Source organism: Ambystoma mexicanum, chromosome 9 (genome assembly GCF_040938575.1).
Source record: "Ambystoma mexicanum isolate Mex_15411 chromosome 9, UKY_AmexF1_1, whole genome shotgun sequence".
Taxonomy (NCBI): Eukaryota; Metazoa; Chordata; class Amphibia; order Caudata; family Ambystomatidae; genus Ambystoma; species Ambystoma mexicanum.
The window spans coordinates 837,889,468-837,899,030 of record NC_090931.1 but is presented as its reverse complement, the minus strand read 5'-3'; the positions used below and the strand labels follow the sequence as shown (position 1 = coordinate 837,899,030).

The following is a 9,563-nucleotide window of genomic DNA, read 5'->3' as shown; positions in this document are numbered from 1 at the left end:
CGCCCCACCCCCCGTCCCCCTGTCCAGCCTCACTCTTACTGTTGTGTCCGTGTGTAACAGAGTCAACAGTTTCACCAAAATAATCGGCCATGACTAACTGTATCAAATGCGCCTATCATGTCGATTGATGCCATGTATACAGCACTTAACGTTTTTTACCGCTGCTCTCATGTGGGCCAAGGTAAAGGTATTAAGTGGGGTGCCCATCCCCGCTCGAAAGCCAATTTGGCAATCAGAGTTTATATTTGATCATCTGAGCTTAGAGGTCCCTCACCAACAATGTACCGTAGATTTTGCTAGATGATAGGTATAGCATTTACCAGATTAAGTTTGTCCCCTTTCTTATAAATGGGGACAATCAAAGATTGTTTCCAAGTCTCTGGAACCACGTGTGAATGATATACGTATTGGAATAATTCCCAAAGAGGAGGGGCCCATATTTCCCAGTACCCAGAACCCTAGTAAATCAATCGCTACAGGCTCAAGAAAACTTCTATGAGCACTGATCACTGCAAACCCGGTCACTATTGATACCTCCTCATGGAACAAACAAAGGAATTTGCACAACCAACAACTCTCTAGTGAGCTTAAATCAACTGTTAACGAAGAATATCAATTATCCATTATACTCAATGACCAAGAGGAGATGGAAGCATAAATGGAACTCTCACAAAACCCGGCAGATTTTTCATCTAAACCTCCATTGAGAAGTTTGCATCTGGTGACTGTTCCTATCCACCCGAAATCCAGCTGGGGTAGTTCAACCTCAATAGTTGTGAAGTCTAATACTGATCATTTACCCGCTTCTGTGTTGGTTCCAGCAGTGGAGGAACATTTCTTTACTCTTGAACACATAAGAATGGGTCTTCATCAATGTTCCCTCAAATCTTTTGGGTTGTGTGTGCCAAAGAATAGATGTGTGTGGGCTGTTTTTCAGTCAATTGCGCAACTGAGTGATGCACCGCCGGACCGGTGGTGGTTGGTGCTGGCGCCCCACCAGTGAGCAAGTGCTTAGTGATCCGATTCCACAGTGTACAAGCGAGGAATGCGAATTTGCAGCACAACAAGCTCTACTTCAAGGGACATTTGGGTGCTCTATTCTCCTCCAAAGACTTTAGCTCATCTCAAATTGTGTCCTTTTACATCTCTAAACATTAGCAAGAATTTTTGTTTTATGATGGATTGGTACAAGAACAGAGTCTGGTTCTTCTAGTGGAACGCATATTGTGCCGCACAAATTAATATTAGTAATACAGCAGTAGCTCCTGCTTTCTTAGTACACTAAATGTATTGAATATAAAAGAAATGCTTTCTATTGGTTTAACGAAATAAGCAATTAGTGAACATGATTAATGGCAGACGATTTAAGAGAAGGGGAGGTATGGATGGATACTGGCAGTTAAATAAAAAACACTGAATCATTTAATGTCAGATTGTCCTGGAAGTTAACCCAAAAGCCTGCAAAGAATAGGGTGAATACAGCATCTTAAGAGTACTCTTAGTCTTGTGCAACCAAATCAGAAGTCCAGCAAGAGTCAACACTCTAACAAAGAAGGGTTTAGTAAATTATGTTTACTATTTTATTCAACAAGAACAATAAATATAAAGATGAAGGAACTTGGGGGGAGTATGGGACTAGGATGGTAGCAGCCAGGTAGCACATTACAAAATAAATTGTTTTACAGTCAATTAAGAAAATAAATTCAACTATTATGTGAATAATACAGAAAACAAACATTTCTCATCAGATAGGAAAACAACAGGACAGAGAGCACCACCAGTTTTGCCATATATTGTTACTAAGCTGATAAGAGGTTAATACAAGAAAAAATACAAATCTGTGCATTTTTATTTAAATGAAGGGGTATGTGAATGGCATACATACCAATTGCTGTTCGTTAAAGTTGGAGTGTCAGTAACATTTCAACAGCATCACCAGGTTTCCATTCAAAGCTTGTTTCTAATATGCTTTTGTTTTTAAAAGTCAAAGTTCTCTCTGATGAGCAAAGCATCAATAAGCTCTAAAAATCACTAAGTGAGAAGTCAGGCCAAACAAAGTGTCAGCAATGGCATTGATAAGAAGTTGACGGTGGTTATTTTATGACACTTCAGTGGTGCTACCACTCGCCAATGGTGGTGTCAGCCGTGGCACTACTGAAACGTGAGTCTTTTGAGCTGTCAGGCTTCCCCATGATTCACATGCTTCTCTCGCCTGTCTTTGCCGCTCTTCCAGTGCTGATACACACCATCAAGATTTACTACATTATGTAGTAGATACACATTCGTTTGCATGAACATGTCAAGGTGACTTTCTTCCAGTCGATTCCTTGATTTGGTCTTAATGTTGTTCATGAGACTGAACCCTCGCTTACACTCTGTGCTTGAGGCTTGAAATGTGGCGCATATGTCCATGAGCTGTGCAACTACATTGTACTCCATGTTGAAGTGTGAAATTCACCATATCTTGAAAACATTTTAAAGAACCACACTTAGTACCTCTCTTCTACCACGTACTTTAAGGCATTATATTGCGTAACGAAGGAATCCAGTGCAAGCATGGAAAAGTCTGATTCTAAGCAGTCCTCCTTCTTACAATCTAAAATGTCTTTGTATTTTTCAGCAAGATGCTTAACATTTTCTATTCCAAAGTCAAAGCTGCATTGTTGAGTGGCTAGTGAATCAAAATCAAAACTGTCCCAGTCCTTCAGTTAGTTTTCTGGAAACCTTTCCTCCATACGCTCATACACCAAGCCAATAACACTCAGAATAGATGCGCTACTGAAGTTCTTCTCGTTGTCAAGAGTATGTTGAGATCAGATCTCTAACTGTGCTGCTCCAGAACACTTCCTGACCAAGGTACTGTCCCCTAATCTGGTTGATCTTGCCTCATGCAAACTGCATGCTTCAATTGGGGTAAGACTGCTTTTTTGAAGTGGACAATTCTGCTAGATCGCGAAGAATATCATTTAACACTGCCAAAGAAATGTGATAAGTGGGGTCAGACAGTTTCTTGAAACAGTATTTCGCTATAGGATTATTTGCCCCCCTTCATTTCCTGATCAAAGTATTTTAGCAACACCTCATAATTGCGCATTAATGCATTCACTGCAAAATGTCTTGATAACCACCTCACTTCATTGAGGGGTCGAAATGACAAAGCATCATATTCAATGACTGATGTCATTTCTTCAAATTTCAATTTTTCTCAATGGAGATTTGCAAAACACAGAATAAACAGTTCTTAACAAGGTTTCTACTTCCCTAATCATTGGCACCTTCTTCCAAGCATCCCCAATGCCCAATTCTTCACAGTGAGCTGTGTTGCTCAATTAAATGTGGAATAGATTGTTTAATCCTTGTAGCAACACCCTTGTTTTTGCCAAGCATAACGAATGCACCATCTGATGTAAACATCACCTTTTTCTGCAGATTCCGACCATTGGCAGAGTAAAACTCAGTAATTGCTGAAGTGACAACTTCCGCATTGCAAGGCATTAACTTGACAATTCCACCAAACACAGTTTTGTACATTGAATTTGGTGTTGCTGTAAGAGATCTGATTTTAAAGCAAATAGCTGACATTTTACTGACTGAAATGTCAGTGCTTTCATCAACAATCAGAGTGTGAAATGGAGCATTGCGAACTTCTGCCATGATTTCTGATCTGATTACACTGCTGATGGATTCCAGGAATTCAAACGCATAATTTTTACTTCTCCAGCTATCTGGTATTTGGGTGTAGTGCGCTATGTGATTGTGGATTTCTTTCACAGATAGCATTGAAGTGTTTAATTTTACAGCTAGCAAAACATTGTGCAGTAGAACTTTCACCTCTTCAGGCTTGGACCGTTGTCGCCCAACCATGGCCAATCTATTAACTCTCCCATTTGACGTTTGTGCCAGTATACTATGCAATCCAAACCCCAGTTTCTCTTCTGTATTTTGTGCCTGAGAGCCTGTAAAGCAGAGACATGAACTTTTCCAATTAAATGGCATTCCATGTAGTCCAATTTCCACCCATTGGCCCATTTTTTCCTGTAGAAAATTCTCCAGTAACTTTAGCTTCCGCACATACTCTGCAAATCAGGCCCACATCAGCATTGTACTAAAAAATCTCTCCACGTACCTTATCTTGTGATTTCTAGGACTCGACTATTTCCTTCAACGAATCCTCTTTGAAAGCAGCGCAACATTTCTTTTTAGGTGGTGCAGCAGCTGCAGCAGCATTCCCCTGCCCTTCCTTTGATGAAGAAGACTCGGATCTTCTGAAGTTAAACAGTTTATCCATTATCTGGTTAAAAAAGAAATAGCATTTATTTGCATGGAAACAAAGTGCTGTGCTGCTGCTGTCTATGTGCTAGTGGAGAACTTTTATTCATCACACCAGGCCAAGGGCAGATGCCTTTTATGCCTGGCAATTAGCTCGCATCTTGAAATGTTTACCCAGCCCAGGCAGCCACACAACGCAAGAGTACAAGTCGCAAAATGCTTTTCTAATATGTGCTAAAGAACACGTGAAGACTAAATGAGCAGCTTACACCTCATTGGGAGTCGACTGACTGCCCATAACAAGCTGGTCTAAGGAAGCACTGTGGTATGTGGGTATCCCCACAAAATATCCCCACCAAAAATATCACCGTACATATGGCCATTTGTCTCGCCATAGGTGATATTTTTGGGGGGGATAATTTGTGGGAGCGGGGGTTTCGGGGGTGTCCCCCGCACATTTTAAAATAATGCAGGGGGTTGCGGGGGTGTCCCCCGCAGGGTCCATGGGTCAATATCGCCGCAAAAATATGGTAATATTTTTGTATCGCAATATTTTTGCGGGGATATTAACACATGGAACCGGTATGTGTTCCAAGGCTGGCTAGAACTGCAGTACCACTGCCTGTTACACTTCACTTAAAAATGTCTAATGTTGGTTGTCCTTAATCTAGGTATTTCCACCACCCCATGTAATTTGTCACCGCCGGGAGTGAGTGACTGTTCCAATTAGTAGCCCCACTCCCCCCTCCCTCAACAACCTGGTCAGAATGTCACTGACACCCACTGCACTGTAAGAAATCTGATTTCTTATCTATGATACATACTTTTGTGATCAGAAGAGCATTGTGCCTGCCTGTATGTAAAATAAAAGAAATAAATAGGGACTGCAACAGCTGAGGACCCGATTCCTGGCTGATCACATCCCACGAGGCCCGGACACTGAACTGTAAGGCCTTCCCTAAAAGCAGGTGACAGAAAAAACATTTAATTGGACAGCAACAGCTGTGTTTTTACATTAGAGTTCTTCTGTAAAGTACTTGCATTGCAATGTAATGAAACCAGCTTCATTTATACAGCAATTATGTATTCATATTGAGGAGGGGTTTTGTTGCATGACACGTAGGTGTAGTTTGGGAGTGACGTGTGCCAGTCCGGGGGCAATGGGGTGGGTGGGGGGCGTTTTCTGGTGTTTCGCCCTGGGCACCAAGTTGGCAGATACGAAGTGCAATGGATGAGCCTCACGACTGGGAGCTCTGCTTTTCTGAACACAGACTCCCCTGCCAGGTAAGTATGAGCGCAAGCTTAAGAGCAGCGTTTGGGCCTGTCCTGGAAGCCCCGCCAAGTGAGGTTGAAGGCAGGCATTGATCCAGCCCCAGCCCTTCTGGAAGCCCTGGGCCTCTGCAGAGCTGCCTAGCCCACTTTTAGGGGAAACGTCTGGAGGCAGAGTCTAGCAAAAGAGGCAGATTGAAGCACAGTTTCTTTCTCCATCAGGCCCTGCTTTGCCAGAGACTTGCATAATACATTCGGGCCTGGCTGCCAGTTGTAAACAGAAGGGCTCGAGCAGGCCTATTGCAGTCTGCCCGCTGGCCTGTTTGCCCCATACAGGCCCATAGCCCTCTTTAGCCACCAGGTCACCGCTTAACCAGAGCGTCTCAGGGGGGGAGTGCAGCCAAGCCATACATGGCAAACCAGTGAAGGCAACGTCTGATCGGTGCTCGGACGGGTCCTCTGGCTGCTGGCTGGGCCTTCTCAAGGATGGAGGGCCTGGCGGCAAAAACAGACCCCGGGCAGGGTGGCTTCAAGAACAACAAGGGCACCTGATATCATGGTGCGCACCGGGCCCGGGGCGCGCAAGTGTGAGGTTAGGAGCCTGTGCACTTCACCCCTCCAGTGAATACTGTGGACCTGAGCAGCTCAGTGCTGGCCCTCTTGACTGCAGCAAAAAGAAATCTGCTATAAGACCTGGGGCTCTGTGCAACCAACCTACTTGCTTTCTCTCTCTCTCTCTCTCTCTCTCTCTCTTTCTCTCGCAAACACAATTAACTTTTTCTTTCTTTCACCAATGAGTCAGGGAAAAGGTAAAAGCGCAAACACAGTCCCCACTACCAGAAATATGCAGTTGTGTGTCCCACATTTGAGGACATTGCAGGGGTGAAATCAGATGTGCAATGGATGAGCCTCATGGCTGGGAGCTCTGTCTTTCTGATTACAGACTCTCCCCTGCCAGGTAAGTATGCGTTGCAAGTGTAAGGGCAGGGGTTGGGCCTATCCTGCTGGAAGCCCTGCTAAGTGAGGGTGAGAAGGCAGGCACTGACCCATCCCTTCTAGAGGCCCTGAGCCTCCGCAGAGCTGCCTGGCCCATGTCTGGGAAGCTTCGACAGGCAGAGCCGAGCAGAAGAGGCACATTGTAGCACAGTTCTTTTCTCCATCAGGCCCTGCTCTGCCCGAGATTTTGCATATCAGGCCCTGCTGTGCCCGAGATTTTGCATAATGAACTCGGGCCTGGCTGGTGGGCCGACAGCTGCCAGTCAGAAGTAAGAGGGCTCGAGCAGGCCTGTTGCAGTCTGCCAGGGGCCCATGGCCCTCCTGAGCTGCCAGGTTGCCCCACTTAACAAGAGCTACTCAGGCACTGTGCCCCCGAGCCAGACAACGCAATACATGCAAGCATTAAGCAGCCTCTGTTTTACTCACCAGTCCACCCCTGTTTTCCAAGGTAATGCACACAGAGACAGGCCAACAGTGCCCAGCATATAGGCCTGAAATGCTGGAAGTGGAACACGTGGCACTCGACATCTTAGAGCACCTCTAATCTAGGTGCCTGCTGCCACGCCTCACGCACGAGGTCGGAATGTCGGAGTGAGTGGGAGGCGGGAGCAACTGTGTGAGCAACTGTGTTTCATTGGCTGTAACAGTGCAGCATGTGCATCCAAGCACTGCTACAGCCACTCAAATTAAAAGCATGTGACTGTGCCAGTTGTGAGTGGGTGCAGAGGTCTGTGCCATGCAGCCCGTCAATGTTAAAAAAAAAAAAATCAATGATGATTGAGGGGAGGGAGTGCAGGTGCATGGTAAAATAAAAACAATATGCGTGGCTTCACAATCAAAGGTGCATGGCCGCACAGGCACGCACCTTACAGGGAACTTCAGTCTCCACCTATTGTCAAAACCTAAGGACTGTCACGAAATGCCCATTAGATCAACTGCTGTTGAATTTAAGGAGGAGTCAAGTGCTTCCAGTCTCTAATGAATTGATGATTTTAGATAGATAAAACATTTTTAAATCAATTGTTGCAGTCCCGTTTTTATGTAATATTCGATCTAGCGATATTGAACAAATTGAATTTGCCATTGAAGATAGATTGGATATAGTTTTACTCTTACGTCCTGTCCCCTTTCCTCCATACTGCATGGGCGTCCCTCACTAGGGACAGGAGACGGAAACTTTTTCTCCAGAAAAAAATCTAATCCTGACTTCGCCCACCGGCGCCACTCCTCAGTCCCCTTTTCCGCATCGAGGGGAGCAGGCCGATTTCACCAGCACTCCTGGGTTTGGCTTCGGCCATTTAATACCACACGCTCTTCCCCGGATACTTTCTTCTGTCTTTTTGTCTTCTTTTATCAATCAGGTACTCTGTCCTCTGGCGCCACGCTCCTCCCCGGCGCATCTCGACTTCAGTGGGCTTCAGCAGGTGTCCAGCCTGCGAGGGGCTCTTCCCGACATCAGATCCCCACGCACTTTGCCTCTGCTGCCTTGGCGCCGACCACGGATGGGAGAGTTGCACCGTTTGTGAAGCACTTTCTTCGTGCTTTGAAGAACAGACTAGCAAGGTGGAGAGAGCTCTTTGAGAAGTCGTCTCCAGAGGACTTGAAGGACTTTGTCAGACACAGGTCCAGGCCCAAGGGAGGGCCGCTCTTTTCCGGTGCATCTCGCAAGGGCGACTCCTTTCCTCGGGAAACACCCAGACGGGAGGAACCTCTCAGGTTCACTTACCAACACGAATACCGAGGCTAATTCCGTTACTGGCCGCCAGGCCAAGGGGTCTGTAGATCCTTCCAGTGACAGTGCTGAGGGACCTCGAGGTTCTTTTACCGGGTCCACACCGAGGGGCTATGCCCTTGTACCAGCAACATGTCTGTGGGGGTGCCTGCATGCAGCACTACCGGCAAATCTGCCGAGGGTGACACGCCTACCAGGCCTCGGCCTGAGGTGCAAAGTAGGCCTCAAACTCCATCGTCAAGATTCCTGGAGGAGGCTGGGCCTAGTGAGCCAAGCCCCACGACATTGACACGTGGGATGCAGCTCAACAAGATGGCCGCCGTGCCACACAAAAAGGGCGCTCGTCTGAAACCTTCCCGAGGAACGTGGCCTACAGTTTATCCATCAGCATCACAGGGCTGGTTTACCCTGATACCGGCTAGACAGAGTACGCACCGGCCTCAGCAGCCGCCCGCCACCCTGTCAGTATCACCTACCACCCCACCAGCCTGCGAGGACAGGTTCTTTGAAAATGTCCTCGCGCTCATGAGATCTCCTCAGATGGGGGCCATCCTCACGGATGTAATCAGGGACATGCTCCCTCCGGCCCCTCTGCCTGCGCCTATAGTCATTCTTCCAATGCCTAAAGCGCTGCAGGCCTCGGTGCACCCCCTGCTGCCCACGCCGGCTCCTTCAATTCCGACTCCCCTGCCTCCCACAGTTCAGGCGGTTCCATACCAGCCTCTGCTGCATCATCTGGCTCCGGTCTCCACACCTCAGCCCTCGGCGTCCAGCACTCCTCCAACCGCTCCGGACCAGCCGGACACCCTGGTGGACATGGACGAGGAAGAAGACCCTGACACACCCTCGTCAGCCAAGGCCTTCCATGAACGACTTGCAGGTCTGGCAGAGTACTCGGTCCTTCTTCAACCCAAAGTTGAACAACCAGAGCCAGGGGTATTGGCAGAAGTCCTCACTCTACGCCCCGCCGCTAGAACAAGGATCCCGATGAAGAAGGAAGTTGTAGCCTTGGACAAAAAGGAGTGGCTAACGCCCCATTCGGCCCAGCCTGTCAATCGGTGCCTGGGCGCCAAGTATAGGCAAATAGAGGGGGATCCACTCTTGAAGTCGGCACACCCTCAACCGCACTCTTTGTGGTTGATCGCTGCAGCGTCACTCTACTCAAAGCCTCAGCCGTCATCGGCCACCTCGTCCTCAGCGCTGCTAGTCAAGGAGGAGAAGATCTTGGAGGCATACAGGAACAAGCTTTATTTCAACGCTTCACTGCATCTTCGTCAATCCAACGCGGATGCCATGC

General features: G+C 47.1%; 1 non-coding gene across 1 annotated transcript; it reads right to left on the bottom strand.

Moving 5' to 3' along the window:
• Positions 1-6,344: 6,344 nt before the first annotated feature.
• LOC138490651 (U1 spliceosomal RNA) lies at positions 6,345-6,504 on the bottom strand. Its single transcript, XR_011275581.1, has one exon. It is a non-coding gene; the product is annotated as a U1 spliceosomal RNA (small nuclear RNA).
• Between the last annotated feature and the right edge of the window lie 3,059 nt (positions 6,505-9,563).